The sequence below is a fragment of the Helianthus annuus genome, chromosome 12, assembly GCF_002127325.2.
Source record: "Helianthus annuus cultivar XRQ/B chromosome 12, HanXRQr2.0-SUNRISE, whole genome shotgun sequence".
Taxonomy (NCBI): domain Eukaryota; kingdom Viridiplantae; phylum Streptophyta; class Magnoliopsida; order Asterales; family Asteraceae; genus Helianthus; species Helianthus annuus.
The window spans coordinates 25,056,261-25,078,916 of record NC_035444.2 but is presented as its reverse complement, the minus strand read 5'-3'; the positions used below and the strand labels follow the sequence as shown (position 1 = coordinate 25,078,916).

The 22,656-nt window shown below is 37.5% G+C and overlaps 2 long non-coding RNA genes across 2 annotated transcripts; both read right to left on the bottom strand.

Moving 5' to 3' along the window:
- Positions 1-4,975: 4,975 nt before the first annotated feature.
- On the bottom strand, positions 4,976-7,837 carry LOC118484823. Its single transcript, XR_004874579.1, has 3 exons — positions 7,487-7,837; positions 6,425-6,508; positions 4,976-5,018 (listed from the first exon to the last, which is right to left on the bottom strand). It is a non-coding gene; the product is annotated as an uncharacterized LOC118484823 (long non-coding RNA).
- Positions 7,838-10,470: 2,633 nt separating this feature from the next.
- LOC118484822 lies at positions 10,471-13,057 on the bottom strand. Its single transcript, XR_004874578.1, has 3 exons — positions 12,975-13,057; positions 11,913-11,996; positions 10,471-10,513 (listed from the first exon to the last, which is right to left on the bottom strand). It is a non-coding gene; the product is annotated as an uncharacterized LOC118484822 (long non-coding RNA).
- Positions 13,058-22,656: the final 9,599 nt, after the last annotated feature.

The window sequence follows — 22,656 nt, the reverse complement described above, 5'->3', positions numbered from 1 at the left end:
TATACGTTTTTGACCCCCTGGTTTTATAGAAATTTTTGGGTCCGGTGACTTACATCCACTCGGTCGGAAATCTCAAACTTCGCATTGTCTGTAATGGTCTCTCCGATGAAGGATTGCCACCCTTGAGATCCTCACGGATGTTGCCAATCTCTCTCCAATCCCAATTTCCTTTTGTGTATTGCTACAAATGTCTGTCTTGAAAAAACCATATCGTTCGTAGATAATCACTTTCACAAGAGTCTTGTACGTTAAATGAAGTTAAGCTATTTAAATATATCATCCTAGATAGATTTATGACATGTGACATTAAAAGATTGTTGGATTAATCTTTAGAAAGATACGTATATTCTCATTAGCCAATGATCAACATAATCTGAAAGGTGAATTATTACTCATATATTATTCTAAAATCATATAGAACGGCAAAGTTTGAGCTGGAAACTCAACCAAAGTTGGTTGTAACGAGCTACAGCCATATGATTTTTATAATCAAGATGCTCCAATTATTCATCTAAATGAATGAATAAAGTATTTTAAAAATAGTTTTTTGGTCATAAATGCCTTTTCCATTCTTTAAAAATTTTAAAAAGTTTATGTGGGGTAAATGTGTTTCATTGAATATTCTATAATAGCATTGTTAGTAATGGATTCTTATATATATTTTGAATTTAATTACCAACTTTATGTGTTTAATAAACTGTTTTTATTTCTGCCTACTTTTTATATTAAAATATAATTGTTAGACTCTAATATAGCATATGTCTTTGACAAAGGACATGTTTTTCTCCAAAAAGATTATCCAAGTATACAATATTATAGATCTAAGCTTTGTTATGATGTATTTATTATCATCACAAAAAAATGTTGATATTGGCATGAATACAAAATAAATTAGTAATAAAAAAAATTATAAAGATTATATCAAATATTTCATTTAACAGCAACTCACACACTCTCTAACTCTACTTTAAAATTACATTTTTTCAACTACAGGACCAAAACCTCCCCATTAAGAGAGGCAAAGTCTTATCCAACTCTAGGGTAATGATAGACCAAAGACCATTTGGTTATAATATTTTATATAGTTAAGGTCCTTTATTTTACATCATGTTTTTTTAGATAGGATTTAAAATAAAACTATAACAAAATAACTAAAAAAAATTGAAGAACAGTAATTGATCCATTCTTTTTATTTAATTAGGGTTCAATTTAGTGTGATACCATAGAACTAATCATCCTCCATTATGCTTCTCATTCTTTGGCTATCCTATCAATTATATATAGAAAGTGGGATTAGCTTTGTATTTTTCAAATTGTTTTTTAGGTTTTATATTATTATTGATAATTAGCTTGTTGTCTAGCACTTTGATTTGTGTTTTGTTTGAAAATGAGATCGAAATTTGATATGGGTGTTAAAAGAAAAAATGAGAGAAAATTTACATTTCTTAAAAATATGTATTATATATTGAGACTTGAATTAAAAAAACATATTGGAAAATATCATATTACGGTTTTGCTCCCTGTGGTTTGGTCACTTTAACGGTTTTGCTTTGAATTAAACATATTGGAAAACTTCCGTTTTGCTCCCTGTGGTTTGGTCACTTTAACGGTTTTGCTCCAAACCTTTAAAAATAGCCATTTTACTCCCTGATGTTTCAATTTTTTTGCTAGTTTGCTCCCCGCCTCTAACTCCATCCAAATTGTTTGTTTTTCCATTTTGCTCCCTGCAGGGAGCAAATTGGCAACAAAACCAAAACATCAGGGAGTAAAATGGCTATTTTTAAAGGTTTGGGGCAAAACCGTTAAAGTGGGCAAACCACAGGGAGCAAAACGGAAGTTTACTCTAAGAAATATGAAAGGGAGCAATCGAAGGGAATACGAGGGAGAGAAAAGGAGAGGTGAAGACATGTGAAAACTCAATGAGTGTCCAAAAAATTCTTATCTTGGGCGTTTAAAAACATATATCTTTAAAATTAATACCGACTTGAATTATTATAGCTATACAGTAGTCGATGCAGTATGTGTATATTTCAGATTTCGTTCATAATTATTTGAGTTTACATGCTTTTGTTAGGGAAATATAACAATTAACCGGATTAATCTGAGAGTCGTGAAACACTTTCAAAAAAATAAGCGTAAATTACTTTTTGAGTCCCTGTGTTTTATTGGTTTTAACTAGTTGAGTCCAAAAGCAAAAAGTTTAACGACCTTAGTCCCTATAAGCATTTTCTTTAACCATTTGAGTCCAAATTTCTAACCCAGTTAAATTTCTATTGTTAAGTTTTGTTAACTGACCAAATTAACCCTGTAATGAAAAAATAAAAAAGAAACTAATTTATACATCTCTCTCTCTCTTTATGATCTCTCTCAAAACAAATCTGCAACTTTTGCTCTCTCTCTAAACCCTACTGTACCAGACATGTTCCGGCAGCATACTCAACGACATCCCATACCCAATCGGCTTCACCTCCGGCTGCGAAATCCAGCTAAACTGCACAACACCGTTTTAATCGACGATTTCGCAGTACATCAAATAAGCCCAGACAGTATTCTAGCGGGCCTTCCGGCGGAGTGTGGCCGTGCCGTGGAAGCCCTCCACCGTTCGACAACGCCATTGGATATAATCAAAATCGAACAACAAATCCTAGGGTACCGATTTGCTGATAAGATTAAAACAAAACGATGAAGTTTCGCCTGGCGATTTTGATCGGAAAAACTTAAATTAGGGTTCGGTTAACCCTAAAAACGGTAATTTGGGGTAAATAAGATCGATGATTGCTTCTAGCTATGCAAATTGAGTGTAGGTGAGTACTGTGATAGGTGGATTGTGCAAATTGGTGGTGAGTTTTGGTGAGAATTTGATGATTTTGGAGATTACAGTGAAAGTGGTGATGGTGTGGTGGTGGAGGGTGGTGATAGGATGTTTACATGTATGGATTTCGCAGGCCGTAGGAGTTTCATTATATGTGTATCACATGTTCTTTTAAGTTGAATATGGTTGAATATGGGTTTCGTGAAGATGATGATATAATTTTTAAATAATAATAATAAGTATTATTATTATATATTCTTTTTCTTTTTGAGTCCTTGTGTTTTATGTGTTTTATAGGGGTAATTTGGTCATTTAACAAAATGCAACAACAAAATTCTAACTGAGTTAGAAATTTGGACTCAAATGGTTAAAGAAAATGCTTATAGGGACTCAGGTCGTTAAACTTTTTGCTTTTGGACTCAACTAGTTAAAACCAATAAAACACAGGGACTCAAAAAGTAATTTACCCAAAAAATAATTCAATGATTCACTCGAATTTTTAATTGGATAAATCTTATAATCGAAATTCTTCAAGAACGAGTATGCGATCTGTGTGATTTTCATGAACCAAGAGATGAACAAAATAAAGGTATTTCGAATTCAGGGGTTTAGGCCAGTAACTACTCTCAAGTAGTATTATTTTGAAAAGAGTAAATTACAAGTTTTGTCCTTTATGTTTGTACCAAATTGCAGGCGGTGTCCTTTGTCTTTAAATTTGACGAGTTTTGTCCTTAACGTTTCAAAATACTACACGTTATGTCCTTTAGCCCTAACTCAGTCAGATTTTTCTGTTAAATATGGTCATGTGCTTTGCACATGAGGGTATTCTTATCATTTTGCCTCTTCAAGGACGATTGAGTAAATAACTTATATCAAGGGACTAAATGTGTTAAAATATTAAAAAATAAGATACAAATTAAAAAAAAAACCTAATTAACTTCACTCTCTCTTCTTTCTTTCACTCTCTCAAACTCCTCTCCATTCTCTATCTCTAACAACCCTGCAACAAATATGAAGACCCAGACCCAGGCTCATCACCAAACATGTGTGGATCTGCTTGCTGACTTTGACCAAGAGATGAATTGAAGAACAGTGTCGTGTTATTGTGAGCCCTAAATCCCAAATCACTGAAAACGACGAGTCACCACAGCCGCCGGAATTGTTACCAAAACGAACTTCAGAACCATCGTACCGGCCACTGGTTCTACTACCACGACCTCGATTTCCTCTCCATTATTGAACCCTAAATCCACATTTGGATCCGCCGGCCAAAACCCTAACATCCATTCAATCGATTACCCGCTTGACGCCATAGAAAACCAGTTGTCTTCGATCGCATTCAACTCTTCAATCGACGAAGAAACCCTACCAGTTGCTAATAATCACCACAAAGTCACGAACCTGTCACAGAGATCACTGATGGATCGAAGAATGAAATCTAAAGCGAAATGCAGAGAATTTCATTTGGAACGAGTAACAATAACGCGTCTGTAGCTAATGATATTCAGGAACATTGGAATAAGAGTTGTTTAGTGAGTGATGGTGGAGAGTTGTTGGATTCTGTTCAATTATAGTGGATTCCTAGTAAAAGGCACATTCTTGAGGTGAGTAACTGTAATTCTACATTCACAAAATCTACTAGCAACATTGATCACATTTTAATTAGGGATTGTTTTATGCTTTGTTTTATGCTCGTAACACAGAGAGAGATGAGTTTAGAGAGAGAGAAGAGAGAAAGAGTGAGTTTCAGTTTTTTTTATTTATTTATATGTTTTTGTTTTGTTTTTTATAAAATAGTCCTTGAATATTAATTATTTACACACTAGTCCTTAAAAAGATGAAATGAGAAGAATGCCCTTATATACAAGTCACATGACCATATTTAAGCAAAAAAAATAAACTGGGTTAGGCTCAAAGGACATACCGTGTAATATTTTGAAACATTAATGTAAGACCCTAATACGTATTTGACTAAAAGTCGCAGCGGAAGTTCAAGCCATAAACTTTCTTTCATTATAAACACCTTAACTTATTTAAAAATTAACTTTAACATAACTCTTTCACATAAATCCATCAATCGACTTATTTACTAAGTAAAAACATAGCTTATGTTTACTACATTATATACATCAACGTTCCCGTACAATCTCACTAGTGACTCGATCCTCGATCTCTGTTCCTTGATGATCCTCATGACTCGTACTACCTGCGCTCACCACATTAAATTCATAACATTAGTACGCATTATAAACATACAAGATTTATTCACGTTTACTTCTTGTTCCGTTAATTCTTTACATCCCAGCTTTCCATCTGATCGTACATTCCGTGGTGAGACTTTCTCATTGTACCTGCGTTACACTTCGTTCACAAGGCACACTATTATTATCGTCAATACTCAATTTCATTGAATACATGCGTATATACTTTCATACATACTTACATATGTGCATCCGTTCACACATAACTACTTACAAACCTACGTACCTACATTCATACGTACGTTCCTACATACGTGCATACCTACATACATACATACATACATTCATTCATACATACCACTTATATTCACACATACATACATACATACATACATACATACATACCTTCATACGTATCTACTTAAGGAAATTCTTAACTTAGAATCCCACATTTAGGTACCATATTACTACATATTCTTTAGGATCCCACCTTTGGGTACCATATTACTACATATTCTTTAGGATCCCACCTTTGGGTACCATATTACTACATATTCTTTAGGATCCCACCTTTGGGTACCATATTACTACATATTCTTTAGGATCCCACCTTTGGGTACCATATTTCTACATATTCTTTAGGATCCCACCTTTGGGTACCATATTACTACATATTCTTTAGGATCCCACCTTTGGGTACCATATTACTACATATTCTTTAGGATCCCACCTTTGGGTACCATATTACTACATATTCTTTAGGATCCCACCTTTGGGTACCATATTACTACATATTCTTTAGGATCTCACCTTTGGGTACCATATTACTACATATTCTTTAGGATCCCACCTTTGGGTACCACATTACTACATATTCTTTAGGATCCCACATTTAGGCCCCCTACCCGTCGGCGACGCCCTCTAGTTTTGCAGTTTTTCTGCAGGTTCGTTTCGTCGTCCGTACGCACTAAAACGCACGTAACTTTTGAACCGTTTACCCGTTTGACCTCCCGTTTCTTCCTACATGCTTGTAAATTCACATTCTATCATATGAACTTAAAATATTACCTCCGGATTACGGAAATCCTTAACTTACATACATTCGACTTAACTATTTTCTAACTATTTGACCCGTTAAGGGTATTCGCGCATTAATTGGTCTATGACTGACCAAACCATCATCCCCACTTCCATACTTGTCCAAAACATTACTCTAATCGAATAACTTGCTTCTAAACCACTTTTAAGTTCGTTTACCCCAAAATACCCATCATGGGCATTTTGGTCAACCTTAAACCCATCGTTTACGACGAAAGACTTTAACACATATTTGACCTCAAACATCATATTTAATTCATTACAACACTTTATTACTTACTTGTACTACGAAGTGATTACGGAAATCACTTACCTTGTGCATCCGGGTTCGTATCCGATTCCTTGCCTCCTCTTGACCCGTTAGCCTTTCATGCTTGAGTCCGTCTTGACATGACTCCTATACTTTCATGTCACCAAATTACATTTTCATTAGCATACATCATTGTACATGTTAATGATCATATCAACCGCATATTTCACATTTGACTTCCTTTAGTCACAACTAACAAGCATGAGACATATAATCAATTTCATATCCTTTCAAACTAACGTAATTCATCATGTCATCTCAAATAATGCGTATTAACATAACACGTACCATACGACTTCCTATGAACCTACCTGTACGACAACAATTCAAGTCATGCTTCTTATGTGTAGACGCATAATTGACTTCCAGAAGTCAACGGTTTAACATATAACTTACGACATAACCTCATATTGTATGACATCTACAACTACATGATCACTTACTTGTATACATATACACATATACATACATAATCCATTCCACCCACGCTAGCATTCTCATATTTTCACAACTAACGCTTTAACCCATACTAAGCTAACCCAACATCATTTCAACATAATATCCACACGAACAATATCCAAACACACTTCTCATGTTAGTTTACTATCAAATACATCATTTTCACATCCCACATATATTCATCTTTTACTTACATACAATTTCCTCTATTAAGCTCACCTAGGCATTTCATCAAACACTTGGTGTGCGTACCACTATCTTAGTACAATGTACAACCCATTCATGCATGATCCTCCATGTTGTATTCTTCATTCATCAAATTCAACTAAACATCCATTTAATTCATGTCCTAATCAACTTATCTAAAATAATTCATCACATACAACATACTAAATCACAATTTACACAATTATTGGACATGGTGATTCACTCCCTTCATCATCCCAAATGGGTTTTACTTCTAAACATGAAATTAATCAAAATCATACACAACACATGTTCCATATGATGATTCTAACACATATTCATGCTCAATCTCATACAATTTCGTGGATTGATCATAACCCACTTCATAGCAAGATTATTAAATCACAAATTACAACTTACCACATGCTTGCTAGGGATAGATTGTCAAGAAAACGAGTTCATGCATCGGATTTGAGCCTAATCTCCTTGTCAATTTGAAGCTTGCTTGTGAACTAGGGTTTACACCCATTTTCTCCTCCTCCTGATCGATCTCACGCACACACCTAGTGTGTCTGAGATTTTTTTTGTTTTAATTAAACTCAGATTCAAGTTTGGCAATCTTAGTCCCTCATGTTCTCTCTTATTCATAATTGGCACAACACTCATCCTTTAATTGCTTCTACCATACTTTTAACTAGGTTAAATAACCTAGTTATTTATTTCTTGATGTGCCATATTATAACATTTAACGAATATAAAAATTCGGGTTTTTGGGGTGTTACAAGTCTACCCCCCTTAAATGAGGTTTCGTCCCCGAAACCTTTCTCATTTTCCATCGAACACTAGTTACCTTCCTCACTTTCGTTTGATACTAATCACCTTGTCTTTCAGTTCATCGACACGACCACCAGCCCATCTCATTGACAATCTTATATCTTCAAGAACCCGCCCCAGAGCTCTTATTAGTGTCGCTTTCACTAAAAATGCTAGCTTCTAACATACTTCTTAACTAAAGGCTCATTCATCATTATAATATTCGTATATCATGTGCCATATATTTTGTTCGCTTGAAACAATTCTAACATCCTAATAATAACATTCCTTCCTGTTTATTTCAAATTTCATATCATCTTGTTGACTATGCGATCTAAATTCATCATTTACACATACCTCTTCTATGCTTAATTTGATAGGTACATCATAATAATAGGTAAACTATCCATTCTTTACTCATATATTATTCACATTACCGACTTCTTTCTAACAAGTCTATACTTTTCATACCATACTTTCACCTACCATCCTCATTTCATTGACCCGATTATAAAAGACTTAATGTCTCCATCTCATCTTTTAAGATTTACATTCTATTCATATACATCATATAGCATTCAGTCCTTGTTTTGTTATCTCAACAAAACTACTACTTCATAGTTACACCTACATGCTTAACTCCATAGTTAGCTCATTCTACTCTTCTATAGTCAGCTAAAATAAAATAAAAAAATCAAACTTCCCATATTATACCATACCCATTCCATCATTCATTTCGTAGGTCGTACCCAATTAACCAATTCATACTTATCTAACATAAGTTAAACTTTTTACTGACCTCATCTCATATCATCCATCGACGATCTGCAACCCAGATCGATCCGCATTCTTCACGAGTACTAGTCATACCAGGCTAGATTTCATTCATCCGCGTAATGCGCTTTCGCCCGTGCACATCCTTCCACCAATTCGTTTGGTTTCATCACATCAAGAGTTCCTAACATTATAATCTACAATTTTTGCGGTTAGCACATTTCATTCAAGCATTCATTATACTAGGTGATTACTCACCTATATTTCCTTTTTCAACGTCCTACGTACAAACTTTAACACATTCCGCATTTCATTCCTTACATGCAATTCTTTTATTCTGGTTCCTCATTTCATCAACCTTTGCAGTTTGACCCTTTCCAGGTCAGGCTGTCATTTCTTACTTACCATAGATGTATTGAGGTACTCTTCGTACTTCTTTCCATTCATGCTTACTTGCATAGACATTCATTACATCATTTCGGTATTCTTAACAAAACTTACCTGTTCGTATTTAAATCATTGTCCGGGTCGTAGCCCGTCATTCATTATGACTCCTAAGAGTCCATTACTAACATATTTAACACATAACTTGTTCGAACTTCTTTCTTTCGCTTTAAAATTTAGGTTTGCATGCCCATTACGATCATTCTTTTGTTTATTACTTTACATTTACCCGTATGACTCGTTTGACACAACCATGGTCAAACTGTCGACACATTGTGATGTGGATTAATTTCATCCCTTTTTATATTTTAAATCCGTCCCGCGAACTCAAACGTCACATTCATGCCTTTCATTGCTTTCATGTTTTGAATCCGTCTAGCGGTTCCACACATACTATTCATACATTTTCTTCCTTTCGTGCTTTGAATCCTTTTCGCGGATTCAAACATTTCATTTACATTACCCATTCACATCTTTCATTCATTACATGTGCTGAATCCGTCTCACAGATTCAAACATATCATTTTCTGCATTTCATTCCTACATAGTACTCTCAATTTCCCGAGAGCCTTACTACCCACTTCACCCGCACGCCCACCTGCTACCCAATTCCACAGATATACCTGCGATAATTACCACGGTCTCACGAACGTCATATGCTTCTTGCGTACTGGCCAGGTGCGCAATTCACATACTAATTCCGTGCCTTCAGGTAATCATCGCCTTATGTCCGCATTAGTGGGTCTCAGTTCGTGCTACATTTTTACAATTTTACCAAGACAATATCGTTGTCTTCCGTTTAGTACTTACCATCCCAAGGAGACTTCTTCCTTTTTCTTTTAACAACGGTACCCATACATGTCAACATTGTGTACCTGGGGTCCGTCTGTCCATTCGCATCCTTGCCTGCCTTAGCATCCACCTTAGACTGCATTCACGGATCATCCTCTCCAAACTTTTAAGCTTACCTTGCACATAGCAAACCGATAGCTTCTTCATATGAATACATACATACACGTTTTCATTCCATTTCTACCTTTGGATCTTGATCGAGTCATGGATTGTACAGGTTCCTTATCACAAGAGCACATAGGTTTGAGTTCAAGTACCTACCTTCTCGTACTTGATTCCCTCAAACCAGGGCTCTGATACCAACTTGTAAGACCCTAATACGTATTTGACTAAAAGTCGCAGCGGAAGTTCAAGCCATAAACTTTCTTTCATTATAAACACCTTAACTTATTTAAAAATTAACTTTAACATAACTCTTTCACATAAATCCATCAATCGACTTATTTACTAAGTAAAAACATAGCTTATGTTTACTACATTATATACATCAACGTTCCCGTACAATCTCACTAGTGACTCGATCCTCGATCTCTGTTCCTTGATGATCCTCATGACTCGTACTACCTGCGCTCACCACATTAAATTCATAACATTAGTACGCATTATAAACATACAAGATTTATTCACGTTTACTTCTTGTTCCGTTAATTCTTTACATCCCAGCTTTCCATCTGATCGTACATTCTGTGGTGAGACTTTCTCATTGAACCTGCGTTACACTTCGTTCACAAGGCACACTATTATTATCGTCAATACTCAATTTCATTGAATACATGCGTATATACTTTCATACATACTTACATATGTGCATCCGTTCACACATAACTACTTACAAACCTACGTACCTACATTCATACGTACGTTCCTACATACGTGCATACCTACATACATACATACATACATTCATTCATACATACCACTTATATTCACACATACATACATACATACATACATACCTTCATACGTATCTACTTAAGGAAATTCTTAACTTAGAATCCCACATTTAGGTACCATATTACTACATATTCTTTAGGATCCCACCTTTGGGTACCATATTACTACATATTCTTTAGGATCCCACCTTTGGGTACCATATTACTACATATTCTTTAGGATCCCACCTTTGGGTACCATATTACTACATATTCTTTAGGATCCCACCTTTGGGTACCATATTTCTACATATTCTTTAGGATCCCACCTTTGGGTACCATATTACTACATATTCTTTAGGATCCCACCTTTGGGTACCATATTACTACATATTCTTTAGGATCCCACCTTTGGGTACCATATTACTACATATTCTTTAGGATCCCACCTTTGGGTACCATATTACTACATATTCTTTAGGATCCCACCTTTGGGTACCATATTACTACATATTCTTTAGGATCCCACCTTTGGGTACCACATTACTACATATTCTTTAGGATCCCACATTTAGGCCCCCTACCCGTCGGCGACGCCCTCTAGTTTTTGCAGTTTTTCTGCAGGTTCGTTTCGTCGTCCGTACGCACTAAAACGCACGTAACTTTTGAACCGTTTACCCGTTTGACCTCCCGTTTCTTCCTACATGCTTGTAAATTCACATTCTATCATATGAACTTAAAATATTACCTCCGGATTACGGAAATCCTTAACTTACATACATTCGACTTAACTATTTTCTAACTATTTGACCCGTTAAGGGTATTCGCGCATTAATTGGTCTATGACTGACCAAACCATCATCCCCACTTCCATACTTGTCCAAAACATTACTCTAATCGAATAACTTGCTTCTAAACCACTTTTAAGTTCGTTTACCCCAAAATACCCATCATGGGCATTTTGGTCAACCTTAAACCCATCGTTTACGACGAAAGACTTTAACACATATTTGACCTCAAACATCATATTTAATTCATTACAACACTTTATTACTTACTTGTACTACGAAGTGATTACGGAAATCACTTACCTTGTGCATCCGGGTTCGTATCCGATTCCTTGCCTCCTCTTGACCCGTTAGCCTTTCATGCTTGAGTCCGTCTTGACATGACTCCTATACTTTCATGTCACCAAATTACATTTTCATTAGCATACATCATTGTACATGTTAATGATCATATCAACCGCATATTTCACATTTGACTTCCTTTAGTCACAACTAACAAGCATGAGACATATAATCAATTTCATATCCTTTCAAACTAACGTAATTCATCATGTCATCTCAAATAATGCGTATTAACATAACACGTACCATACGACTTCCTATGAACCTACCTGTACGACAACAATTCAAGTCATGCTTCTTATGTGTAGACGCATAATTGACTTCCAGAAGTCAACGGTTTAACATATAACTTACGACATAACCTCATATTGTATGACATCTACAACTACATGATCACTTACTTGTATACATATACACATATACATACATAATCCATTCCACCCACGCTAGCATTCTCATATTTTCACAACTAACGCTTTAACCCATACTAAGCTAACCCAACATCATTTCAACATAATATCCACACGAACAATATCCAAACACACTTCTCATGTTAGTTTACTATCAAATACATCATTTTCACATCCCACATATATTCATCTTTTACTTACATACAATTTCCTCTATTAAGCTCACCTAGGCATTTCATCAAACACTTGGTGTGCGTACCACTATCTTAGTACAATGTACAACCCATTCATGCATGATCCTCCATGTTGTATTCTTCATTCATCAAATTCAACTAAACATCCATTTAATTCATGTCCTAATCAACTTATCTAAAATAATTCATCACATACAACATACTAAATCACAATTTACACAATTATTGGACATGGTGATTCACTCCCTTCATCATCCCAAATGGGTTTTACTTCTAAACATGAAATTAATCAAAATCATACACAACACATGTTCCATATGATGATTCTAACACATATTCATGCTCAATCTCATACAATTTCGTGGATTGATCATAACCCACTTCATAGCAAGATTATTAAATCACAAATTACAACTTACCACATGCTTGCTAGGGATAGATTGTCAAGAAAACGAGTTCATGCATCGGATTTGAGCCTAATCTCATTGTCAATTTGAAGCTTGCTTGTGAACTAGGGTTTACACCCATTTTCTCCTCCTCCTGATCGATCTCACGCACACACCTAGTGTGTCTGAGATTTTTTTTGTTTTAATTAAACTCAGATTCAAGTTTGGCAATCTTAGTCCCTCATGTTCTCTCTTATTCATAATTGGCACAACACTCATCCTTTAATTGCTTCTACCATACTTTTAACTAGGTTAAATAACCTAGTTATTTATTTCTTGATGTGCCATATTATAACATTTAACGAATATAAAAATTCGGGTTTTTGGGGTGTTACAATTAAGTACAAAACCCGTCAATTTTAAAGGTAAAGGACAGCGCGTGCAATTTGGTGTAAACATAAAGGACAAAACTTGTAATTTACTCTTGAAAAAAAAGAAGAGAAAAGTGTCCGGATAGTCCCTGTGTTTTGTCCAGATTTCACCTATAGTCCCTACATTTTTAAAATTACAGCTATAGTCTCCAAGTTTTGCAAATTTGTTCTTAGATAGTCCCTAGCATGGATGAGGGTTAGTTTGTCAAGTTAAGTGGGTGTGAAATGATTAAAATGCCCTTGCCATCCCCTTTCTCTCTATCTCCTAGTCTATACACCTCCACACCTCACACCATCATAACACCACCCCCAGATCCAAACCACCACAACCAAATCCCACCATAAACGAACGACTAAACCACCGCCACTTCATCACCCCTACCCACCCCACCCCACCCACCCATACCCTCACTGCATATATCATCTTAGACATCTGATCTAATCTTCACGGTCTTGAGTATCTGATCTGATATTCATAATCTGGGAAACAACAATCTTGGAGAGCTCGTTAATCGCAGCTTGAACCGGATAATCATCTGGCATTTCCCTAGGCACTGACCACACCTATGATTGTGAGCTCAAACCACTGTACTCCCTTGCTGCTATCGTTGTCTTTTTGGATTTCACCACCACTTTCTCCAAATCTGCTTGCGATAATAATGGTTTTGGAAACTGATTAAATAAACATACCAAAATCCATTTTCTGTTATAAGTTGTCGATTCTTTGATATATATATATATATGAGAGAGAGAGAGACTCACAAGTGATGACTTCCCCTTCTTCTTATCACAAGTGATGACTTCCCCTTTCTTTCTGATATGTGCAGTGAGGGTATGGGCGGGTAGGGGTGATGAAGTGGCGGTGGTTCGTTTTCCGGCGACTGTGGGATTTGGATGTGGTGGCTTGATCTGGGGGTGGTGTTATGGTGGTATGAGGTGTGGAGGTGTACAAACAAGGAGATAGAGAGAAAGGGGAGGAAAGGACATTTCAGTCATTTCACACTGATACGTGCTAGCGTGTATATATTTTAGATGTATATTTAAGCCCCTTTTTTACACTTTTAGCCAAGTTTTAAATTTATAAAACACGATATTTACTAACACTAAACACACATATGGGCAAGTGCACCCATCGTGGACGTAGTATAGTGTTGGTAAGATACCGAGGTCGTCCAAGGACACAAGAGCTTTTAATACCGGTTTATCCTCAACGTCTAATCAAATCAAAAAGTGAAAAAATGTTTTAAACTAAGAAAAATAAAAACTAACTAAATGCTGAAAAATAAGATAAAATAAAAACAGATAGACAAGATGAATCACTTGGATCCGACTCGTGTGTTAGTATAACCTTTGATTATTTTCGCACTTTTGCACTTGTTTAAGAGATTATCTTAGTTATTGTAGTAGGCCCCTCTTTTGAAGGCGACGTTACCCTCAACCCAGTAGTTTGAGTCAGCAAGGATACAATCCTAAAGGGTCGGATTATTGAAAGATAATGAATTAAGTTATTAATGCAAATTGTGGTAGGCCCCGCTTTTGGCGGTGACGTTACCCTCGGCTAAGTAGTCTGAGTCAGCAGGGATACAGTCCTAAATAGCCGGGTTATAGTATTAATAGTAGTTAACTTATGAGGGGGTCAAAGAGTTTGGATCCCCGCCATCCAATACCTATGGGCATTGAAGGAGATCCTACTAAATTTGACCCAGGTCCCAAGCAGGACCTCTAAACGCTGAACAAGGGCAAGACCCTTACCAAACCGTTCCCTTAACCCCCGACCAGGTAGCCAACATACCTCCATATAGACCGTGGAGATATGAATGGTGAAAATCTTTTATTTTATATAAACAGTAAAATAATGCCAAGACACCACGGACAAACGATAAGGAAAGATCACCTTCAACATAAGTAACTAGTTATTAAAGTCATTAATACAAAACCAAATAAAAAGTGCAAAAGATTAAAAATAAAAAGTATTATACTAAACACTTGTCTTCACCAAGTGATGTAAGAGACTTAGGCAAACATGGCCTTGATTGTCAAGAACTCTTACGATCAATCTTGGATCCCGAGACGACTCACACACTCTACGATGGACAATGGATGATGGTGGTGGATGATGGTGTTATGGTGGTGGTGGGTGGTGGATGGAGTGTGAGAGAGGTGGTGTGCCAAGGGATAAGATGGAATGAAACCAAGCACCCTTATTTATAGGCTGAACAGAAGGCTGGGCACGGCCCCGTGTCCGCTGGACACGCCCCCGTGCCCGTCTGACATTCTCTCTCTTCATTAATTGTAATTCGCAATTACAATTAATGCGTCTGCTGTACTTTCACCACGCCCCCGTGCCCGCTGGACATGGCCCCGTGGTGGGCAATGGAAGCTTCTACTGGTTTGTCTTTTCTGCTGCTTCTTGGGCACGGCCCCGTGTTCGCTGGACACGGGGCGTGTTCAGTCTTCTGTTTTCTCTTCTTTGCCTTGGGAGGTGCCGTTGAGGGTCCGGGCAGTCTACTTTTATTCCTTTTCTTGTATTTATGCTAGAATTAGTTGTCTTTTTGCTTCTTTTGTGATTTTGAGCTTATTTCATCCTGAAAATACAAAAGAAAGACAAAAACACTCTTTTTCCAACATTAGTACTTAAAAAGGGTTAGTTTTATGCCTTAATTGATGTGATTTATATGTTGCATTTTACACACATCAAATACCCCCACACTTGAACTTTTGCTTGTCCTCAAGCAAAACTCTTTAAATGTGGCTTACACTCCCAAATGGAATAGGTAGAAGAGAAAGTTTTTAGCTTGTCCTAGAGTGTCGGGAATCCAAGGTCTTTGTAAGTTTTATTTTTATTTATTTACAATCCTATTCGTTATGATTTATTTTGAACGTTTCATAAGATAAATTACTTATTCGGGCATAGCATGCCTTATTAAAATTCCATTTATATACAAGTTCACATACCTCACGGGAGATCACTCAACTCTCGGCCGAAGGTGTAATTTTTAGTGAATCACTCGAGAGCGGCATGGAGCTTACGCCTTCCATAGGCTTGCCAAGCAATCAATCCTCCTCCTTTTTAACTTTTTACCTTTGTAAATATCAAGAGTTGGGTGAAGGGTTAGGCTTGGGTTAAAGGTGGGTGGTTTGGGTTAGTTGTTAGTAAAAGGGCGAAAATCGTAAGAAGCGTCGGTTTTCGTGACATACCTTGTTTTTAGTGACTTTTTATTTTGAAGTATTTCTCCAAACAAGCTTTTATATAGCTTTTGTTTGTTTTTGACTTCATCAAAAAAAAATTTTTTTTTTTCATCGCATAAAAAGGCGAGTTTACGAAAAACCGAGCTTGTTACTAAAATAAAGGGTGAAAAATGAAAAGGGTTTTTTGGTGGGTAAAAAGGGTTTTGGGGTAATGAAATGAAAGATTTAGGCTCAAAGGGGCTATCTAGGGGGATTTTGGGTAGGTGGTAAAAAAAATTGAAAAATAATGGTTTAGAAAGAAAAATATGGTTAGTCCTAATGCCTCCATCACTTACTTACTTGGGTTTAAGTTGGTAAGGACCGGGAATGTATCGTCGTGGCAAGTTCTAGAGTTGTAAGAACCAAGCGGCTATTCACACAAGAAACGAAAAATGAGCATTTAGTCTAAATATGTATATCTTTATGCCCAATAAAGGCTCAAAACTCACTTTTGTGGGAATGGGTTTTTAATGTGATCAAGTATACATAATCGAATTTTTACTTGTTATGCCGTTTCGTAATTTTCTTATGTTGGTTCTGACGCTATCGGTTGTAAATGTGTAAAAATATAACCTTTTTAGAACTTATTATTCCCAACTTAAACTAAGACAAGTAAATGATAAAAAAATGAAAAAGTTTTTGAAAAAAATTTGGGGTGTTTAGCGGTTCCAATAGAGTTTTGTGTAAGGCTTGTATTTAGGATTTGCAAAATTCAAGGTTTTAGCATCCCCCCCCCCACACTTAAATTACACATTGTCCTCAATGTGTCCAAAAATAAGGTTTTTGGTTGATTAGAATGTGTAAAAGTAGGTTAAAAAGCAAAGATTGATGTTACTGGCATCCTGGACACGGCCCCGTGGTGACCGGGCACGGCCCCGTGGTCAGGTGCCAGTAACGAAAATTAAAGAATTAAAACAGAAGCCTGGACACGGGGGCGTGTCCGCTGAACACGGCCCGTGTCCAGTTACCTGAACTGGGTGTTTTTCTGCAGGTGGCTCAGCACGGGGTCGTGTTGGTTGGGCACGGCCCGTGTTGAGCCTTCTGTGATGGAGATTTGTGTCGGGTTGCTCTGTTCTTCGTGCATGGGTCCATTTTTCTCGTTCCCCTTTTCATCCATTACCACCATGAGTTTGTTTTATTCGCTAAACAACCATCAATCTTAAAAACCATCATAACATTGCAAACATAGAGAGATATTACATAAATTTAGCCAAATAACTAGGGGATACATGAGGTTATCATAAGGGTTCTACTTATTTAGGAAAATTTCGGGAATAGCTTCCCGATGTAGTAACACTCTCTAGCCGACGGCTCCTCGGTTTTTTGTTCAAAGCCATTCTTCTATCTCCCTTGGGAGGTAGAAGGTAGCTTCATTCTCTTCGGTGTCTTGAGGCGGAACGCTCACCGGGATTCCTTGCACCACCATTGGTTGAGGCATTTGGTGCATGGTGTGCCATTCGGCCGGAATGATGACCTCGGGTACTACATTCCACGCTCTTTGGGTTATCACGGGAACCAAAGGCGGGGAAGCGAGAAGGTTTAACCTCTGGTGCAGGAGGTTTACTTCTCGAAAACAGCCCTCCAATCCTACCGTCAGATGATTAATACGGTCCACTAATGCTTCTTCTACTCCCGTCATTTCGTCTATGGCTTCCCTCAAAGCGTAAACATAGTTTACTAGGGAATCTTCTGCCGTGGATGACCTTCTTCCATTTCGGTTATTTCGTGAAGATGATCCGCTATTCCTGCTGGCCATTTTCTGTGAAAGGAACCGAAGATAACTAAACTTTTGCAGAACAGTACCTTGAACACGGCCCCGTGCTCACTGAGCACGGCCCCGTGTTCAGTGGTCTGCAGGATTTTTGTCTAACGATTCTTGGGTTTTAAATTATTTTAACATTCTTTTACTATGGTTTAAGCTTAGATAATTTAAAACAAAGTTATGGAACTAACTTTAAACAAGAATCCGTAGCCAAAAATCCTACAAACCTTACATAGAAGATTGGAATCATGGGGTTTCCAAGCTTCTATGGAGGAGATGTTTGAAAAATTTTGGAAGAAGGAGAAATGAACAAAAGTGGAAAAGACAAGATATTCCTTGGGAACCTTCTTTTAGCACTTACCTAGGATGGTATATGTGAAGATCCCAGGAATCTCTGCTTAGTGAAGTGGTCAAAAATGAGCAGGAATCAGGCTGCATTTAAAGAAAACGACAGCACACTGGACACGGCCCCGTGTCCGCTGGACACGGCCCCGTGTGCAGAGAAAATCCTGACACATTTTGTCCGTATTCTGACAAAATCAGCAGAGAATCTTCTGAGTGAACACGGGGGCGTGTTGACCGGGCACGGCCCCGTGTTGGGAGGCTGTTTGTTGCTACTAAGGAGCTTATTTATATCGGGTGGTTCTTGATTTGTGGGAACAACCCCAAAGCGCCTAAGATACCTTAATTGTCCTATACTAAGGCGAGAACGCAAGAGGCTATCGGTGAGGGTAATTCCTATTTTCATTCTAGGTGGACAAGTCCAACCCTTTTCCGGGCTCTCGTTAAAGAAGGTGTATGTCGAATCGCTCAGGTCTATGTATGCATCGAACGAAGTCGATGGGGAGTCCTTCACGGCACAATCGACACAGGGACGACTATCGTCCAAGTCCTTTCTAGGTATGAAGGTATTTTCGGGAGCAACGAGGTTGTCAGAATGCGGTTCCAACATTTCCTCATGGTCATCATCTTGGGATGGATCTATAAAATCCTTCCTAAGTTCTTTTGACCAATTGAGAATTAGCTCTTCTAGTTGAAATAACTCGTCAAGGAGCATTTCTCCTAGAATATCTGGCTGGGCGCATTCGATGGAGAGATAGTGCTTATTTTTACTTTCGCCCCTCTTAAGGTTACAAGGAATCGGTGGGTCTATATAGTGGGGCCTATAATTGAGAAAATAACATTTTAATTCCTCATGTTCGCCTCCACATAATCGACACCACATACCATAAGAGTGCCGAAAGTAAAAAGAATTACTATCACTCATGTTTGTGTCAGAAATTACCAACCGCCGGGATCTAACGGTTCTGTTTTCAGTAAGAGAATCTTGGGCACGGGGGCGTGTTGAGTGGACACGGCCCCGTGTTCAGCTTACTGTCTGACTTAAAACAGGATTGCCAGTTCCAATGATTGAGCACGGGGGCGTGTTCAGCAGGCATGGCCCCGTGTTGAGCTCTGCAGAAGCTGAAAATCTAAGAAAAATCCTAAAAATCAAAGAAAATAATAAAAATATGATTAGGCCGTTGATTCCTAACTTTTTTAAAATCCTTGTGTCCCCGGCAACGGCGCCAAAAACTTGATGCGTGCTAGCGTGTATATATTTTAGATGTATATTTAAGCCCCTTTTTTACACTTTTAGCCAAGTTTTAAATTTATAAAACACGATATTTACTAACACTAAACACACATATGGGCAAGTGCACCCATCGTGGACGTAGTATAGTGTTGGTAAGATACCGAGGTCGTCCAAGGACACAAGAGCTTTTAATACCGGTTTATCATCAACGTCTAATCAAATCAAAAAGTGAAAAAATGTTTTAAACTAAGAAAAATAAAAACTAACTAAATGCTGAAAAATAAGATAAAATAAAAACAGATAGACAAGATGAATCACTTGGATCCGACTTGTGTGTTAGTATAACCTTTGATTATTTTCGCACTTTTGCACTTGTTTAAGAGATTATCTTAGTTATTGTAGTAGGCCCCTCTTTTGAAGGCGACGTTACCCTCAACCCAGTAGTTTGAGTCAGCAAGGATACAATCCTAAAGGGTCGGATTATTGAAAGATAATGAATTAAGTTATTAATGCAAATTGTGGTAGGCCTCGCTTTTGGCGGTGACGTTACCCTCGGCTAAGTAGTCTGAGTCAGCAGGGATACAGTCCTAAATAGCCGGGTTATAGTATTAATAGTAGTTAACTTATGAGGGGGTCAAAGAGTTTGGATCCCCGCCATCCAATACCTATGGGCATTGAAGGAGATCCTACTAAATTTGACCCAGGTCCCAAGCAGGACCTCTAAACGCTGAACAAGGGCAAGACCCTTACCAAACCGTTCCCTTAACCCCCGACCAGGTAGCCAACATACCTCCATATAGACCGTGGAGATATGAATGGTGAAAAATCTTTTATTTTATATAGACAGTAAAATAATGCCAAGACACCACGGACAAACGATAAGGAAAGATCACCTTCAACATAAGTAACTAGTTATTAAAGTCATTAATACAAAACCAAATAAAAAGTGCAAAAGATTAAAAATAAAAAGTATTATACTAAACACTTGTCTTCACCAAGTGATGTAAGAGACTTAGGCAAACATGGCCTTGATTGTCAAGAACTCTTACGATCAATCTTGGATCCCGAGACGACTCACACACTCTACGATGGACAATGGATGATGGTGGTGGATGATGGTGTTATGGTGGTGGTGGGTGGTGGATGGAGTGTGAGAGAGGTGGTGTGCCAAGGGATGAGATGGAATGAAACCAAGCACCCCTATTTATAGGCTGAACAGAAGGCTGGGCACGGCCCCGTGTCCGCTGGACACGCCCCCGTGCCCGTCTGACATTCTCTCTCTTCATTAATTGTAATTCGCAATTACAATTAATGCGCCTGCTGTACTTTCACCACGCCCCCGTGCCCGCTGGACACGGCCCCGTGGTGGGCAATGGAAGTTTCTACTGGTTTGTCTTTTCTGCTGCTTCTTGGGCACGGCCCCGTGTTCGCTGGACACGGGGCGTGTTCAGTCTTCTGTTTTCTCTTCTTTGCCTTGGGAGGTGCCGTTGAGGGCCCGGGCAGTCTACTTTTATTCCTTTTCTTGTATTTATGCTAGAATTAGTTGTCTTTTTGCTTCTTTTGTGATTTTGAGCTCATTTCATCCTGAAAATACAAAAGAAAGACAAAAACACTCTTTTTCCAACATTAGTACTTAAAAAGGGTTAGTTTTATGCCTTAATTGATGTGATTTATATGTTGCATTTTACACACATCACACACTCACCTAACTGGACAAACTAACCCTCATCCACGCTAGGGACTATCCAAGAATGAATTTGTAAACTTGGGGACTATAGCTGTAATTTTAAAAATGTTGGGACTATAGGTGAAATCTGGGCAAACCACAGGGACTATCTGGGCACTTTTCTCAAAAAAAATATGCCTCTTAAATTGGAGCCAAATTTATCTCGAAATTATATACGATTTTCAGATAAACTAATTTCCTATTATTTTTTAATGAAGTAATTTAATCATATAATTTTTTTTCCTTGGACCCCGCTTCCGTGGGCGATGCACCTGGCCCTGGGGCTGCAAACGAACCGAACGAACACTAACAAGGCCTTGTTCATGTTCGTTTGTTAAAAAAAATATATGTGTTCATGAACACTTACCCAACAAGATTTTATGTTCGTGTTCGTTTGTTAAGAAAATGAACATGTTCGTGTTTGTTAATTTTAGGCAACGAGCGAAAACGAACGTTGATAAACACAAATGGGCACAAACTAATATTCATTAACACAAATGGAAACAAACAAACAAAAACAAACGTTCACGAACATAATATATAATACACTGACACTTATTAAATATTTTATTTGTCAGAATTTTGAAGTATTTAAATAAAATATAAAAACTAAAAACACTAATGAACTATCGACACGTTACCGAACATTCACGAACATGACTATTTTTCGTGTTTGTTCATTTAACTGAACAGATGAAATTTCTTGTTCGTGTTCGTTTGTTTAATAAACGAATAAACACAAACGAACTTCCCGTCGAACAGTTCACGTACTGTTCGCTAAACGTTTGGTTCATTTGCAGCCCTACCTTACCTCTTTCAAGGGGGTGTTGCCCCCTTGGAACCCCATTGCGTAAGACCTTTGCCCCTAAGAACCAATGAGGATCTCGAATACTTATAAACTCAAACAAGCATATATTATCGTACTTTCTTAATTTGTTTGATGTATATCATGATTCACTTTTGTCAACAAGTCAATCCGATTACATTAAAAT